Consider the following 19,230-nt stretch of genomic DNA (forward strand, 5'->3'; position numbering starts at 1 on the left):
TATTTTTAATAAATAGCGTATCCGTATCCGACGTATTTATGCTTGTCTTTATATTGCTTTAAGCTGTTTAAAAAAAAAATGATATTTCGGTCGATAAGTTAAGCTTATTACTTTTTAAAGTTTTTAGCGGCTTGCTCTTTTTTAACGCTTTAAGTAAGGTCCGTGCGACACTTAGCTAAGAAGTAAAAGTACTAAGCTAGCTTTAATCGTAAGCAAGAAAAGAGCATAGCTTTTAGTTTTTAAAGTTTTATTTTAATTCGCTATCGAAAGCTTACGGCAAGACTTTTAGTAATTATAAAAAAAAGAATACGCTTTATTATTAAGTAAGCTTCGTCAACTATTCGCAGCCGCAATGCTTATCGCACTTTAATCTTTTCGAGTGTTATTTCTTCGGAAAAAAGTCCGACGTCTTTTAAAAAAGTAATAATTAAAGCCGTACGTTAAATAAAAAAGACACTTTTTGTTATATAAGCAATGATCTTATTAATCGTATCGATATATCTTTTTAAGCTCGCGCTGACTTTTTTATTTAAGTTGTCTTTAATCAAGTATCGTAAAAGCTTCGTTTATTTTTCGTATTAAGCTTCGATGCTATATAAGATCGATAGTAATACGCAAGTGATTATTGTTTTGCGTAACGCGTAAGCGAAAAGACCGTCCGCCGTGCGAGCGAAGCTTTTAATATAAAATGCTATCCGTCGTGCTTTTTCCGCTTTTTCGAACAAGTAGCGTTTAAACATCATTTTCCGATCGAATTATACTTTAAGCTATCGTAACTTTAAAATAGCTTTTATCGTCGAAAGTTGCGTTTAAAAGCTTAAAGTGATATCGGTCTTATTTAGCTATAAGATAATTATATTTAAAACAAAGTTTTCGTTCTTATAAAAAAAGTAGATCATTTTTATCTTTTTTAAAGCGAAAAAGATTTGATTCTTCGCTTTATAAATCAAGATGTTTTAGATATACGTTATAAAAAAAGTGATATTAAATATAAGTAAATGTAATGCTTTGTAAATGCAAATGTTATTAACGTATTTAAATCGTAATATCGTGTTTTAATTAAAGAGTTCTGCGAAATATAATATATATAAAACGAAAGATAGCGATAATCTTTAAAGTGTGTCGCATTTTACGTTATAATAGTTCGTAATTACACTTTCGAAGCGTATTTAAATTTATCGGTCGTTAAAAAAAAAGTAAATAAGCTTTAAGAAAAGAAAAAGCTAGCTTTGCTTATTTATGCGCTTAAAAAGCCGACGCTTAAGCAAAGCGTCGAAAGCTTTTTAAACGTTTAATATTATTATCGTAATAATCTTGCTTATTAAAAAAGCTGCTTCGATATCGTAAATAAAGCAAGCTACGAAGTTTATAGTAAATCGCTTAAGTAAAGCTTCGCCGTGCTAAAAGCTTAAAATACTTAAAGTCAAAGAAGTTTAAGCAATTCGCTTAACGATAATGCGCTTTAAGCTTTTAAATATATAAGAGAAAAAGGCTATAAAGCGCTACGAACGCATCGAAGTCTTATCTTTTTTATTTATTTTAAGCATTATAATTACTTCCGTTAATTTCTAATAAATCGAAAAGAAGCTATGCCGAAAGCAAATATTAAATAAAGCGTAGATATAATATCGAATGTATAGCTAAACTTTTTTCAAAAGCTTAATAATAATCCGGTCCGTACTTAGCGAAGTGTTAGTTACTTTTATAATGCTTCGTTTTAATTTTTCGAAAAAGATTATTAAGTCTTACGGCAAGTGCTTCGTGCCGTCGTATTAAGGTTCTTTCGAAAAGTCGTTTTTTACGCTAAACCGGCCGAGTATAATCCGTCGTAATAAGTCTGCTTTCTCTTTAGTATCTTATACGATAACCTTTTTATATATAAGAAAAAGGGATTTAAAATTAATAATCAACTTATATTAATCGATTATTTTATACAAGTCTTTATCGTTTGCAATTCTATTTAATACTTGCATTTAATAGTCTTTTTAAGCTTTACGTATAACGTTGCGAAAGTACTTAATTTCGTTTATTAAAATACGGTTTATAAAGTTTTAATACGCTTCGATATATTCGTAATAAGCTCGTTTAACTTTCGAGATCTATTAAAAAGCTATCTTGCTTATATCTTAATAAAGTATGCCGATAGCTTTGATTACATCTTTAAGAATTTTTACGAAAGCTAAAGCACTTTTTTCAATTTATACGAAGTCGTAGAAACTCGAAAGGTCGGAGAAAGTAATTATGCTATTACGTATAAGGTCTTCGAATCTATCTATATCTTTGTCCGTTATTTTTTTATAAAACTAATCTATCGATACGCGCTTTCGTCTCGAGATCGTAATAATTAAAGTTTAATAGTTTAAAATGCTATACAAGTCTTTTCTTATTACCGTAATAGCGTGCGGTATATTTAAAAAAGTAAAGTTTAAAACGTAGTCGAGCTAATGTATAGATTCTTTTAGTACGCCGATAAAGTCTATGCCGTTCGTTATAAACTAATCCGCAAGATCTTTTCTTTAATAAACGGTCCGAACTTTTAGTTTAAATATCTCGTATTATATATTAAAGTCTTTTTTTATTAAGCACTGTAGTGCTTACCAGCACTAAGATCAAGAGGAGATTCTGTGTATTGAATAAAGCTTAGTATATTTTATCTAAGAAGCTCGTCAAGATCTATGTACATGTACTTAAAAGCTTTAGTATGCTAAAGGCGCTATTAAGCGAGGTCACATAACATGTCATATATAGCTTGAGTAGAACTATGCTTGTTTCGCATAATACACTTTTTAAGTTAGCAGAGTAACTGCTGAGTTGCAAGTAAACAAAAAAGAAAAAAAATTAAATAACTAAGCTTTTTAAACTTAATGTAAATAAAAGAGATTGTTATCGCAATTTAAAACAAACAAATAGCGGATGTTATTATTAATTAAGTGTTAGTTAAGAATGCAATTCTTTCTTAAGTCGGTTTTATTACGTAGCGGAAGTCTTTAGCGCCGTCTTTATCGCGTTGCTATATAAGTAAAAGCGCGTCTGTTTTTATTATAATAAATACTCAACTTTTATCTATTTATACAATGCTTTTTAAGCAAGTAACTTAATCTAATAGAATCGTTAAGCGCGGCCGAAGCCGTTTAAAAATAAGTGCTCTTAATAAATTAATATATTTATGCTAACTATTAAGAGAATCTTCTTTTTGCTTTAATTATTGCTGCTACTATAGCTGCGGCGGCTGCGGCGGCTATACTACGCACTCTTACTTTTAAAGCTTCGCCCTTTCTTTTAGACTTTCTTATTAAGCGCTTGCTTATGTTAACGACCGTTAAAGCTTTAAAGTGCATTAAGTGTATTAATAATAAAATCACATCGAGATTTAATAAAGATTATTATAATTGCGATACGAACGTTATACGCTATCTTTAATATGCTAAAAGTAGCTATAGCAATTGCACCGCTGCTTTTACCGCTACTAACACCGCTTTCGATAACTTCGTAAGCGCTAAAGATAATAATGTTATATAAAAAGTTCGCCGAAGTCTTCGAGATGCTATGCGATAATAGCTCGCTTTAAATACTGCCTTTTTAAAAAGTGCTGTTAATAGTCCGAGCGGTCTAGCAAGTAGAAGTAAAAGTTTTAAAAGTAATCTCGATAGCTTTATAAGTTTTGCTTTTGCTCTTAAGACCTTTAATTTAAATATAGCCTTTATTAGATTAAATAGTCTTATAACAGCGAACCGTGGTCCGGTGACGCGGAGCGCTTTAAGCATATCACCTTTTCGTAAGTTAAGCTTTTTAACTTCCGAAATAATTTAATTTAAATAACTCTTTTTAATTAAAACTTCTTTTCGGACTTTATATAAAAGCTTTAATCTGCTGCTATAGCAGCTCTTGCGCTTGCGCTAACCGCTTTTATTACTCTCGTCGCTTTCGCAGCTTTCGTCGTCGTCGCTTTTTTTGCGCTAGTTATTGCGCTTGCCGCTTTCGCGGCGGCGCTCGCCGTTATTATAACTCTTGCGAAGCGTCGAGCTAAAATAAAGAGATTGCTAAGAGCTTTAGTTAATCTTTTATTATAAAAAGCGAAAAGTAAAAGCGTATAAGATAAGATAGAATGACGGCTATAATTGCTAAATAGATATTTTCTTTTAAATTACGTATAAATAAAAAAAATGAAATATAATAAATGAATAGCATATGCGTACTATTAAAGCTTTTCGATAAACGCGCGAGCGTCTTATAAATTTAAAAGCTTAATAAAGCTTTTAAACTTTTATCGAGTCAAGTTCTTTATAAGACCGTTAGCGTGCATCTTATTAATAAAAAGATATTAAACTTAAAAGCTTTTTTTAAAGTGCTCTTAGCGTAGTCACATATTATAAATGTCGACGTAGCGAAGCTTAATAAAGATGCGCTCTTTTTTATTAGCTATAAGCTTGATAATTTATTAATTATTATAATAAACTACTTAAAGCGCCGCAAAACGAAAGTATAGCTTTTTAAAAAATCGTTAAAGCGCTATAGTCTCTTTTATTATAAAGGCCATGCTAAAAAGCTCCGCTTTAATAAATAATATAATAATTGTATCTTGCTTTAAAGCTTTTTAAAAGATCGTACCTTCGAATAAAAACATAATATACTTTTAAAAAGATCGCTTTATCTTTTCGTTATCGACGTAAAAAGCGTTAAAAGCTATTATTAACTCCGACTTGCTGAACTAGCTGTATTGAATACTTTTAAAGCGCGAGCTAAATAGATATCGCAAATACTAGTTTATAGCTCGAAGGTGCTCCGCGCTTAAATTAATACTAAAGTACAAGAGTTGAAAAGCTATAAAAGCTATATCTAAGCGTAGTATAATCGCTATATATAATACGGATCTAACCTTCTTTTAATACTCTTTCACTTGCTTCCGCGAAACTATCTTTTTATTTTTAATTAAGTTATAAAACGGTAATAGAATTGTTAAGCAGCGTCCGTTCGTAAGTTCGAATTTCTTAGTTATTTTTTCAATATAAGCGTTGTGCATAAGCGTTAGCGTTTTTCGCTAACGGTTTCGAGCGACTTTTATATTAAAAAACTATTTAATATCTTTTATCGCTTCGATCTTATACGCTTTATTAAGACCGTTAATGATCTTTTACGCTTTAAAAAGATTAAAATGATAATATATAACTTGAATATCGTTTACGTAAAACGCTATAAAGACCGTTTTATTTAGATTCGTAAAAATACACGGTTCTTTATTAAGTAGTATAAGCTTTAATTTATCGAGTGTACTTGTGAAATCGAAATACTATAAAGTTAGCGAGTCTTTAAGTCTATATAAAACTTTATCGACCTTTACGAGCATATCTTTCTACTTAAAACCGTTAAAAAGATAACACGTAATTAAAACGCTATCCGTATGTCTTATAGCGTTAATAAAAGCGTTAACGACGTCGAACTATTTTATTTTTAAATTAAATTCGATTATTATAGTTATTATTATCTTAAACGATTTAGCTGCTAGCGTAGCAGCGTAAGTTGAATAGATAATAAATTCGTTTTAAAGGTCGCTTTTAATTATAATCTTCGATCTAAACTTTACGATCTTTTTAAACGAGCTAGTCTTATATATAAACATTTATTTAAAAAGTATAAGTTTTAACTTAGCTTCGCTCTCGAGAATCACTCTTTAATAGTTCTTTTTCTTTAGATTATTCAGTTTTATAAAAGCTCCGTTTATAAACTCTTTGCCGTATAAATGCTATTATAGCTTTTTTTAATAAGTAAAAAGTTTTAAATGTTTTCGTTTTTACGGGTAAAGCTATTTTAATAATAGCTTAAACGAAGTAGCAGTTGCTATAATAGCGTGTAATGTTTCGTAATCTTTGCTATCTTCGCGCACGGATTCGCTATTAGCTTAAAAAGTCGATATAAAATCTAAAACGCGCGAATAACAGTTCGAATCGGCGCGAAAGTTGTTTAATAAAAGCTTATTAACACTTGCGTATATTCTCGCGCGTTTTTTAATACAGCTATTAATAAGTAAATGCTCTTTATTAAAGTCGGAATTTTATTTAAAGTGTTTATAATTTAATTTCTTATTATTAATGCTCGCTTTAAAAAGGTTTAAAAGCTTTTTTTTAATTGTTCGATTTGAATTTCCGCCGGTTGTTAACGTAAAAGCTTTCGTTAGTCGGCTTATAGCTTAGCTTTTCGAGCTTCGGCTTTAAATAACAATTTAAAAGTATAATTTGCGCGCTCTTTTATTAAAGCTAAGTTTTTGTTTATATACGGTGCTCTTTTTTGCTTTTAGCAATCTTAAAGCACTTTCGCTCTTGCTTTTAATTAAAGAGCTAGCGAAACGTTTAGCGGTGTAATTCGAATCGTTAAAGTCTATTAAATCGTTTCGTAAAGCAATTGCTTTTAATATAAACGTATTTATAAGGTTTTTAATTAAAGTAAAAGCTTTTGACGTTTATATATCGCTCGGATTAAATAAGGTCGTATTCTTTAAGCTTTGATTAAATCTTTTTAAGTTAACTTTTATAAAGTCTAACGGCTGTTTATTTTTTATATTAGCTGCATTTATTTCTTTTAAGCGATCTTTTGCAACGTTTTTTATATCAAATAAAGCGTCTTTTGTTTGATTAAAGTCTTTAATATGCTTTAATTTAATAACGATGCTCTTAATCTCGTTAATCGATTAGCCGACCGATTTTTCTTCGTCTTTAAGATAGAATTAAGTCTTATCGAACGTTACGTTGCGTATAACAATCACTTTATAAAACATAAGAACATAGACTTTATATATATTAAAAGCTATATATTTAATTAAATAGCTTATATATCTTTTCGGTTTGATTTTAAAAGCTTTTTTATTACGAAAAGCTTCTCGGTCTTTGATTATTAAGTACGCACGAGCGCTATACGCAATTAAACCGTTATAATCTAGTTTTAAATCGATGTCGATCCGTATAAAGATCGCCGGATCGTATTACTTAAAATATTGCTTAAACTAAAGCTATAGCATTTTATTCGGACTTTTTATAAAACTCTTCGCTTTCGATATTATATTATAAAAGTAGATAGCGGCTAATATAGTCTTAAGCTAAAGCTTTTTTAAGAGCTTTGCTTTTACTTTTATTTTAATAAACCGTTCTATCACTTCTCTTTTAGCCCTTTTAGCTCTTTTATTAAGTTCGTAATTAAAAGATAATAAAAGCTTTAACTCGATCTTAACTTTTTTCGCTTATCTTTGATATTCGATAAAGCTAATAAAATTGATTACGATTATTAAAGAATCGTTATTATAGCGTATAACAGCTATTAAAAAACCGTATTTGCGTCTCGTTTATACTTTAAATTCTTTTAGTACTTTTATAACTGTTAATTGCAACTTGTCTTTTAATATAAAGCCGAATAGCTTTTTATTATATTCATTTTTAATTATTAATAACTATTTACTTTCGTCGAAACCGTTAAAAAAATTAAATAAATCTTAAGCGATCTTATAGAATAGCTTAGCTGCTTTATTATTTAACGTACGGCGAAATATAACTTGTTAAGCGTGCGTAATTATATATACTTTACATTTAACTTTAATAATTCTTTTAAGTTTTACTTCTTTAACGTTATAAGCTAGCGCTTCGAGCGCTTCTTTGCTTAAATAACTTATTCGTAAATGCTAAAGTATCGATGAATCTTTTTTTAAAGCTTAAAAGACATTACTCTTTTAAAATTTATAACGTGTTTGCAAGCGCTTTTAAGTTATAAAGAATATCATTAAGCAAAAGAAGCTACGAATTGTAGTGCTTACTAGCACTAAGATCAAGAAGAGATTCTGTAAATTGAATAAAGCTTAGTATATTCTATTTAAAAAGCTCGTCAAGATCTATATACATGTACTTAAGAGCTCTAGTATGCTAAAAGCGCTATTAAGCGAAGTCATATAATATATTACATATAGCTTAAGTAGAACTATGCTTGTTCTGCATAACACATCTTTTAAGTTAATAACGTAGCTGCTAAATTGCAAGCAAACAAAAAAGAAAAAAAAAAAATAATTAAGCTTTTTAAACTTAATATAAACAAAAAAGATTATCATCGTAATTTAAACAAATAAATAGCGGTTGTTATTATTAATTAAGTGTCAATTAAGAATGCAATTCTTTTTTAAGTCGGTTTTATTACGTAGCGAAAGTCTTTAGCGCCGTTTTTGTCGCGTTGCTATATAAGTAAAAGCGCGTTCTTTTCTATTATAATAAACACTTAACCTTTATTTATTTACATAATGCTTTTTAAGCAAGTAATTTAATTTAATAGAATCGTTAAGCGCGGTCGAAGCCGTTTAAAAGTAAGTGCTTTTAACAAATTAATATATTTATATTAATTATTAAAAGAATCCTTTCTTTACTTTAGCTATTGCTGCTGCTATAGCTGCGGCGACTACAGCGGTTATACTACGCACTTTCACTTTCGAAGCTTCGCTCTTTCTTTTAAACCTTTTTATTAAGCGCTTGCTTATACTAACGACCGTTAAAGCTTTAAAGTGCATTAAGTGCATTAATAATAAAATCATATCGAAGTCTAATAAAGACTGCTACAATTACGATACGAGCGTTATTCGCTATCTCCGGTATATTAAAAGTAGCTATAGCAATTGCACCGTTGCTTTTGCCGCTGCTAACACCGCTTTCGATAACTTCGTAAACGCTAAAGATAATAGTATTATACAAAGAGTTCGCTAAAGTCTTCGAGATATTATGCGATAATAGCTCGCTTTAAATATTGCTTTTTTAAAAAGTGCTGCTAATAGTCCGAGCGGTTTAGCGAGTAGAAGTAAAAGTTTTAGAAATAATCCCGGTAGCTTTATAAGTTTTGCTTTTGCTTTTAAGACTTTTAATTTGAATATAGCCTTTATTAAATTAAATAGTCTTATAGCAGCGAACCGTGGTCCGGTGACGCGGAGCGCTTCGAGCATATCACTTTTTCGTAAATCAAGCTTTTTAACTTACGAAATGATCTAATCTAAGTAGCTCTTTTTAACTAGAATTCCTTTCGGACTTTATACAAAAGCTTTAATCTGCTGCTATAGCAGCCCTTGCGCTTGCGTTAACCGCTCTTATTGCTTTCGTCGCTTTCGTTATTTTCGTCGCCCTCGCAGCTACCGTCGCTTCCGTCGCACTTATTATCGTCGCTTTTTTTACGTTAATCGTTGCGCTTGCCGCTTTCGCGGCGGCGCCCGCCGTTGCTATAACTTTTGCGAAGCGCTAAGCTAAAGTAAAAAGATTATTAAGAGCTTTAGTCGATCTTTTATTATAAAAAGCGAAAAGTAAAAGCGTATAAAATAAAATAAAATAACGATTAAGATTATTAAATAAATGTTTTCTTTTAAATCACGTGCAAATGAAAAAAAATAAAATGTAATAAGTAAATAGCATATGCGTGCTATTAAAGCTTTTCAATTAACGCGCGAGCGTTTTGTAAATTTAAAAGCTTAATAAAGCTTTTAAACTTTTATCGAATCAAGTTCTTTGTAAGACCGTTAGCGTACATCTTTTTAATAAAAAGATATTAAACTTGAAAGCTTTTTTTAAAGTGCTTTTAACGCAGCTATATATTATAAATATCGACGTAGCAAAGCTTAATAAAGATACGCTCTTTTTTATTAGTTATAAGCTTGATTGTTTATTGATTATTATAATAAACTATTTAAAGCGCCGCAAAACGAAAGTACAGCTTTTTAAAAAACCGTTAAAGCGTTATAATCTCTTTTATTATAAAGGTTATATTAAAAAGCTCTGTTTTAATAGATAATATAATAATTGTATCTTGCTTTAAAGCTTTTTAAAAGATCGCACTTCCGAACAAAAACATAATATACTTTTAAAAAGATCGCTTTATCTTTTCGTCATCGGCGTAAAAAGGGTCAAAAGCTATTATTAGCTTTGATTTGCTAAACTAGCTATATTAAATACTTTTAAAGCGCGAGCTAAATAAATATCGCAAACATTAGTTTACAGCTCGGAAGTGCTCCGCGCTTAAATTAATATTAAAGTAAAAGAGTTAAGAAGCTGCAAAAGCTATATCTAAGCGTAGCATGATCGTTATATATAATACGAATCCAACTTTCTTTTAATATTCTTTCACTTGCTTTTGCGAAGCTATCTTTTTATTCTTAACTAAATTATAAAACGATAATAAAGTTGTTAAACAACGTTCGTTCGTAAGTTCGAATTTCTTAATTATTTTTTTAATATAAGCGTCGTGCATAAGCGTTAGCGTTTTTCGCTAACGGTCTCGAGCGACTTTTATATTAAAAAACTATTTAATATCTTTTATCGCTTCGATTTTATACGCTTTATTAAGACCGTTAATAATCTCTTGCGCTTTAAAAAGATTAAAATAATAATATATAAGTTGAATATCGTTTACGTAAAACGCTATAAAAACCGTCTTGTTTAAATTCGTAAAAATACACGGTTCTTTATCGAATAGTATAAGCTTTAATTTATCGAGTATGCTTATAAAGTCGAAATATTATAAAGCTAACGAGTCTTTAAGTTTATATAAAGCTTTATCGACTTTTACGAGTATACTTTTTTGCTTAAAACCGTTAAAAAAATAATACGTAATTAAGACGTTATCCGTATATCTTATAACGTTAATAAAAGCGTTAACGATATCGAATTGTTTTACTTTTAAATCAAATTCGGCTATTATAACTATTATGATCTTAAAAGATTTAACTATTAGCGTAGCCGCGTAAGTTAAATAAATAATAAATTCGTCTTAAAAGTCACTTTTAATAACAATTCTCGATCTGAACCTTACGATCTCTTCGAACGAGCTAGTCTTATATATAAACACTTACTTAAAAAGTATAAGTTTTAACTTAGCTTCGCTTTCGAGAATCACTTTTTAATAGTTCTTCTTTTTTAAATTATTTAGCTTTATAAAAGCTTCGTCCTTAAACTTTTTACCGTATAAGTATCGTTATAGCTTTTTTTAATAAGTAAAAGGTTTTAAATGTTTTCGTTTTTGCGAGTTAAGCTATTTTAATAATAACTTAAACGAGATAGCAGCTGCTATAATAGCGTGCAATATCTCGTAATCTTTATTATCTTCGCGTACGAGTTCGCTATTAACTTAAAAAGTCGATACAAAATTTAAAACGCGCGAATAACGGTTCGAATCAGCGCGAAAGTTATTTAAAAAAAGCTTATTAATACTTGCGTATATCCTCGCGCGTTTTCTAATGCGGCTATTAATAAGTAAGTGCTCTTTATTAAAGTCGGAATTTTATTTAAAGTGTTTATAATTTAATTTCTTATTATTAATACTCGCTTTAAAAAAGTCTAAAAGCTTTTTTTTGATTGTTCGGTTTAAATCTCCGCCGGTTGTTAATATAAAAGCTCTCGTTAGTCGGCTTATAGCTTAGCTTTTCGAGCCCCGGCTTTAAATAATAATTTAAAAGTATAATATACGCGCTCTTTTATTAAAGCCAAGTTTTTGCTCGTTTACGATGCTTCTTTTTGCTTTTAGCAGTCTTAAAGCACCTTCGCCTTTGCTCTTAACTAAAAAGCTAGCGAGACGTTCAATAGTATAGTTCGAATCGTTAAGATCTATTAAATCGTTTCGTAAAGCAATTGCTTTTAATATAAACGTATTTATAAAGTCTTTAATTAAAGTTAAAGCTCTTAACGTTTATGCATCGCTCGGATTAAATAAAGTCGCATTCTTTAAGCTTTAACTAAATCCTTTTAAATCAACTTTTATAAGGTCTAACGGCTAGTCACCTTTTATATCAGCTGCATTCGTCTTTTTTAAGCGATCTTTTACAACGTTCTTTATATTAAACAAAGCGTTCTTTGTTTAACTAAAGTCTTTAATATCTTTTAGTTTAATAACGATACTCTTGATCTCGCTAATCGATTAGCCGACCGATTTTTTCTCGTTTTTAAAATAAAATTAAGTCTTATCGAACGTTACGTTACGTATAACAATCACTTTATAAAGCACAAAAACATAGACCTTATATATATTAAAAGCTATATATTCAACTAAATAGCTTATATATCCTTTTAGTTTGACTTTAAAAGCTTTTTTATTACGAAAAGCTTTTCGGTCTTTAATTATTAAGTACGCACGAGCGCTATACGTAACCAAACCGTTATAATTTAATCTTAAGTCGGTGTCGATCCGTATAAAGATCGCCGGATCGTACTACTTAAAATATTGCTTGAACTAAAGCTATAGCACTTTATTCGGACTCTTTATAAAGCTCTTCGCTTTCGGTATTATATTGTAAAAGTAAATAACGGCTAATATAATTTCAAGCCAAAGCTTTTTTAAAAGCTTTGTTTTTACTTTTATTTTAATAGACCGTTTTATCACTTTTCTTTTAGCTTTCTCGGCTCTTTTATTAAGTTCGTAATTAAAAGATAATAAAAGCTTTAACTCGATCTTAATCTCTTTCGCTTATTTTTAATATTCGATAAAGCCGATAACGTTAATTGCGATTACCGAAGAATCGTTATTATAACGTATAATAGCTATTAAAAGATCGTATTTGCGTTTCGTTTATATTTTAAATTCTTTTAATACTTTTATAACCGTTAATTACAACTTATCTTTTAATATAAAGCCGAATAGCTTCTTATTATATTTATCTTTAATTATTAATAATTATTTGCTTTCGTTAAAATCGTTAAGAAAGTCGAATAGATCTTAAGCGATCTTATAAAATAGCTTAACTGCTTTATTATTTAACGTACGGCGAGATATGACTTGTTAAGCGTGCGTAATAACACATGCTTTACATTTAACTTTAATGATTCTTTTAAGTCTTATTTCTTTAACATTATAAGCTAGCGCTTCGAGCGCTTCTTTGCTTAAATGACTTATTCGTAAATGCTAAAGTACCGATGAATCTTCTTTTAAAGCTCGGAAAATACTGCTCTTTTAAAATTTATAACGTATTTGCAAGCGCTTTTAAGTTGTAAAGAATATTATTAAGCAAAAAAAGCTACGAATCAATTAAAGCAAAAAATAATTAAATAGCTTATATTTAAAAAACGTAAGATTAAACTTCTTTTTTAACTTTCTTAATACGACGCTCTTTTTAACTTCTTCGTAACGAAAAGTTACGTTATATCTCGAGTACTATACGCTAGCTTTGCTTAAAAGAGCTTTCGAGATAATATTAATATTAAACCTTTTAACGATAACGACGTTTTTTAACTTCAAATCCTTCGTCTTAACTTTATTTAATCCGTTTAAAGCTCTTTTAAAGACTTTAGTACTTCGCTCGACGACTAAAAGACTATTCGTTTTAGCTTCGATAAAGTCGGTTAAGCGAAAGCGTTAAATTAACTTTAGCTTTAAAAGATTTTTATCGTTAATAAAATAAGTAGCGCCGCAATTATCGAGAAAAATATTATTAAATAGCTAGTGCTTATTATTAGCCGTGCTATAAAGACCGTTAAAAATAAAATTATCGAGCGTATTAAAAAGCTCGAAATCGATAATAATTATTAACACTTTTTTAAAGTATTTTAATTTATCGCTATTATTCGATTACTTTTTTTTGCTTTTTAAGACGATCTTATCGACTTGAATTTATACTTAATCTTTCTTCGTGATCTCTTTTTAAAGCGCTTTAAACTTAAGCTCTTATAGCTTTTTTTTTATAACGACGATATTATTTCGATTCGGCTTTGCGAATCTACTTTCGTTAAAACCGTTAAAGCAATAGCGAAGGATCTTATACTTGATTGCGTTTTAATAGTAATTTCTTTTTTTAAAGCACGAGCACTTAAAACCTTTAGCAAGTCTTTTAAAGCTATCGAAGCGTTTATTAAACTACTTAAAAGCAGTGTCGTTAGCTTTATTACTTCCGAAAATGCTACGAGTAATTTGATCTTCGAAAGTAGCGAATACGCTAAAGAAGTTAAAGTTTAGATTATTAATCTTCTTTTCGACTTAGCTTTCGTATTAATTAAAGTAATCGTAAAAAGTGCGCTTTTAAAGTAATAATAGCTCGTCGTTTCGAATGACTTTTGCGAGCTTTAACGACGCTTAAGTTAATAATTATTTTTCGCTAATAGCTTTTAAAAATGCTTTTATCGCGAGTGTATTCGTCGTTTCGTAAAGATTGTTTATTTTCGCTAACTTATAAATAGCTCGGTGTTCTTTGATTTATACCGTTAAAAAGACGCTCTTTTGCTTAGCTGCTTGCAAAGATTTTTTATAATCTCGTATTATCGATAGCTTAAAGCTCGAGTCGGATAGACGGCATATTTCTTAAAGCTTTTTTATTAAGAATTAAATAAAAGTATTGTCTTTTTTTAAAGCCGCCAAGATCGCCTTCTCGAGAATAAAGCTTTCAACCGTCTTTTTGATCTAGTTTATAATTTAATTGCTTTTATTACTTAAAACTTTTTAATTATTTATAACGAAGTTGTATTCTTTTATATTATCGTTATACGCTTTTCGGACGTCTTCGAACTCAGCGTCTTTTAGCTTTAAAAGTCTATTAAGATCGTTTGCAAAAGCTCTTAAGTATAATTCTTCTTAAGCTTTTCGTTAGCGGTCTTACTTTTAAAACCATTCGTTATTAAGCTCCGTTATTATCTTTATAATAGACTTCGTTTTTAATTTGATCTGCTCGATAAAAAGAGCAAGTTCTTTTACGCTAATACGAAGAGATGCGTATTATTCTATGCTAAAGCGCTTAATAAAGTATTTATAGTTCGTAATTTATCTTAAGAAATCGCTACGACTTATAAAGTTCGTTTTATTAATTAAAAGGACCTCTTTTACTTTGTCGTCCATTATTATAGCAATTGACTTTATAACTAAAGCTTTTGAAAATTAATTAAAGTTCTTAAAAGTAATAAGTGTTAATTATAAAGAATAAATATAATTGAAAAAAGACAGATTGCAAAATGAAAGTTATAATAAAGTAGCGTTAAAGTGACTTGCAGAATCCGCTCTCGATTAATTCAAAGATTATTAAAGATTAATTAAATAACTCGTAAATGCGAATATAGCTTTTAATTATAATGCTTACTAGCATTAAGATCAAAAAGAGATTCTGTAAATTAAATGAAGCTTGATATATTCTATTTAAAAAGCTCGTCAAGATCTATGTACATGTACTTAAGAGCTTTAATATGCTAAAAGCGCTATTAAGCGAAGTCACATAACATATTATATATAGCTTGGGTAGAACCATGCCTGTTCCGCATAACACGAATCAATTAAAGCAAAGAATAATTAAATAGCTTATATTTAAAAAACGTAAAGTTGAACTTCTTTTTTAACTTTTTTAATACGACGCTCTTTTTAACTTTTTTATAACGGAAAGTTGCGTTATATCTCGAGTATTATACGCTAGCTTTACTTAAAAGAGCTTTCGAAATGATATTGATATTAAACTTTTTAACGATAGCGACGTTTTTTAACTTTAAATCTTTCGTCTTAGCTTTATTTGATCCGTTTAAAGCTCTTTTAAAGACTTTAGTCTTTCGCTCGACGATTAAAAGACTACTCGTTTTAGCTTCGATAAAATCGGTTAAGCGAAAGCGCTGAATTAACTTTAGTATTAAAAGATTCTTATCGTTAATAAAGTAAGTGGCTTCGTAATTATCGAGAAAAGTGCTATTAAATAGCTAATGCTTATTATTAGCCGTGCTATAAAGACCGTTAAAAACAAGATTATTAAGCGTATTAAAAAGCTTAAGATCGATAATAATTGCTAATACTTTTTTAAAGTATTTTAACTTATCGCTATCGTTCGATTGTTTTTTTTTGCTTTTTAAAACGATTTTATCGACTTAAATCTATACTTAACTTTCTTTCGTAATCTTTTTTCGAAACGTTTTAAACTTAAGCTCTTAAAGCTTTTTTTTTATAACGACGATATCATTTCGGTTCGGCTTTGCGAATCTACTTTTGTTAAGACTATTAAAGTAATAGCGAAAGATCTTGCACTTAATTGCATTTTAATAATATGTTCTCTTTTTAAAGTACGAGCATTTAAAACCTTTAACAAGTCTTTTAAAGCTATCGGAGCGTTTACCGGACTGCTTAAAAGCAGTATCGTTAGCTTTATTACTTTCGAAAGTGCTACGAGTTATTTAATTTTTAAAAGTAACGAATATATTAAAAAAGTTAAAGTTCGGATTGCTAGTCTTTTCGTTAACTTAGCTTTCGTATTAATTAAAGTAATCGTAAAAAGTGCGCTTTTAAAGCAATAACAACTCGTCGTTTCGAATGACTTTTGCAAGCTTTAATAACGCTTAAGTTAATAATTACTTTTCGCTAATAGCTTTTAAAAATGCTTTTATCGCGAGTGTACTCGTCGTTTCGTAAAAAGCGTTTATTTTCGTTAACTTATAAATAGCTTGATGTTCTTTAATCTAAACCGCTAAAAAGACGCTCTTTTGCTTAGCTACTTATAAAAATTTGTTATAATCTCGTGTTATCGATAGCTTAAAGCTCGAGTTAAATAAACGGCATATTTTTTAAAGCTTTTTTATTAAGAATTAAATAAAAGTATTATCTTTTTTTATAACCGCTAAGATCGCTTCTTCGAGAATAAAGCTCTTAACCGTCTCTTTAATTTAGTTTATAATTTGATTGCTTTTATTATTTAAGATCTTTTAATTGTTTATAGCGAAGTTGTATTCCTTTATGTTATCGTTATATACTTTTCGAACGTTTTCGAATTCAGCTTCGCGTAATCGTAAAAGTCTATTAAGATCGTTTGCAAAAGCTTTTAAGTATAATTCTTTTTAAGCTTTTCGTTAGCGGTCTTAGTCTTAGAACTATTCGTTATTAAGCTTCGTTATTATCTTTATAATAAACTTCGTTTTTAATTTAATCTGCTCGATAAAAAAAGCAAGCTCTTTTACGTTAATACAAAGAGCTGCGTATTGTTTTATGTTAAAGCGCTTAATAAAGTATTTATAATTCGTAATCTATTTTAAAAAGTCGCTACGACTTATAAAGTTCGTTTTATTAATTGAGAAAACCTCTTTTACTTTATCGTCTATTATTATAACAGTTGATTTTGTAATTAAAGCTTTTGAAAATTAATTAAAGTTCTTAAAAGTAATGAATGTTAATTATAAAGAATAAAAATAATTGAAAAAAGATAGATTGCAAAAATGAAAGTTATAATAAAATAGCGTTAAAGTGATTTGCAGAATCCGCTCTCGATTAATTCAAAAGTTATTAAAGACTAATTAAATAGCTCGTAAGTGCGAATATAGCTCTTAACTATAATGCTTATTAGTATTAAGATTAAGAAGAGATTTTGTATATTAAATGAAGCTTAGTATATTCTATTTAAGAAGCTCGTTAAGATTTATGTATATATACTTAAGAGCTCTAGTGTGCTAAAGGCGCTATTAAGCGAGGTTATATGACATGTTATATGTAGCTTGGATGGAACCATGCTTGTTCCGCATAACAAGCACTTATAATTAAAAGTAAAGTGTAAAACGTAATCGATAACCTTATTAATAATCGATTGTTTGTAAGCGTTAAATTTATTAACGTTAATTTATAATATGTCTTTACTTTAAACCGGTCGTCGTTGCTTTATATAAAGTCTAGCTCTTTTGCGAATATATATAAAGACCCGAAGCTTTTCGGTTTCGAAGTTATCTTTCGAAGTTCTTTATAAGTCTATTAAAAAATAAATATTAAAAGCGAAGTGTGTTTATATTTTTATATTAAAGTAAGTAATTAATTTTTGCACGCATATTATATTTATCTTATACTTGTGCGTTAAAAAGAGTATGATCTAATAATTAAGTATAAAGCGTTTTATATTAGCTTATCCGACGTATATATTAAGCTTAGACCGTATCGTATAGCCGTAGCCGGTTCGTATCGATATACTATTTATTAAGTAGATTAAAAAGTGAATTCGTCTTTCGAGTCCGCATCCGCGTCCGTTAAAAGTAAGATCTTAAGCTTGACTTTAAGTTTTTGCTTAATTACTTTATAGCTTTTTTAAGCTTTTAAGCGACTATTAAAAATAAAGATAAAGATCGAAGTTATACGTTCGTGTTCCGTTACTTTTTATTTTGCGACGCGCTTACGCGTTGCAAAAGCTTTCGCCGTGTCGATGTTTATAATATTAATTACTTTCGAGCTTTATATCTAACGCAATAAATGTGTCGAAGTGTTTGTATCAAAAGTGCTACTATTAATGATAATAGTAATAGTGACGCTGCTTATAAGAGCTACGAAAGTAAAGCATAAAGTGTTATTACGTACGTGCTTCTTTTTATAATTTTTAACGTTACTAATTCGTCGGATAACCGCGAGCTTTTTCTTTATAAGCCGTATTAGTTTGCCGTCTTTTTTATACGAAATAATAAAGCAGTTTTAATACTCGGCTTCGAAAAAGCTATAATAATTCGCGTATTTCGCCGGCGCTATGCAATCGCTATAAGTTAAGCCGTCGTACTAATCGATTCTTTAGTTGCATTTGCTATAGCGAAAGTATCGGATATACTTAGCAAAGTTATAATAGCTTTAGCATCTTAAATCGTATCTCGTGATTTTATATTTTCTTTTAATTAATTTAGCCGTGTCTTTTATATTAAAAAAGCGGGAAAGCTTTACTTTTTTTAAAAAAGAAACGATTAAAGTTATAATAACGTTAAAAGCTTTAAAGTCGACGCTTTTATTATCGATTTTAATTTCGACCGGCGTTTATCTCGTTTATATAATTATTTTATCGAAAACGAAGTCTTTAATTAATATTAATTCTAGCTCGCCGTTTTTATTAAAAACGTATATAAAATAAAAGATATAATAGACCGCATAATTGTATTAAAGCTATAATATTTCGATTTTAATCGCAAATAAAAGACGCTTAACGGTTTTTTTTTTTTTTAATTAATAAAAGTATTACGTATTTGTAAGTCTTTAATTAAAAGTAACTATCAGGTTTAAGTCGCGTGTATTTTAATAATAAAGTCTATCGTAAAGTCGCGAAAAAAGTCGATTAGCGCTTTGCGCAAAGCATAAAGATATTAAGATCGATTGCGCTTAACTTCGTTTATAATTATAACGAAGATTCGAAAGTCGGGTTTTTTTAAGTATATAAAAGCTAACGATAGCGAAGCATTATTCGAAAATAAAGTTTAATTAAGTCCGCTCTTTTTAATTAAAGCTTTAGCTTAAAGCTTAGCTTTTGTTAAAGTCAAATCGACTCTTTTAGTTATT

This window comes from Drepanopeziza brunnea (assembly GCF_022702325.1).
Source record: "Drepanopeziza brunnea f. sp. 'multigermtubi' strain 214-2 chromosome Unknown ctg6, whole genome shotgun sequence".
In the NCBI taxonomy this organism is placed as follows: domain Eukaryota; kingdom Fungi; phylum Ascomycota; class Leotiomycetes; order Helotiales; family Drepanopezizaceae; genus Drepanopeziza; species Drepanopeziza brunnea.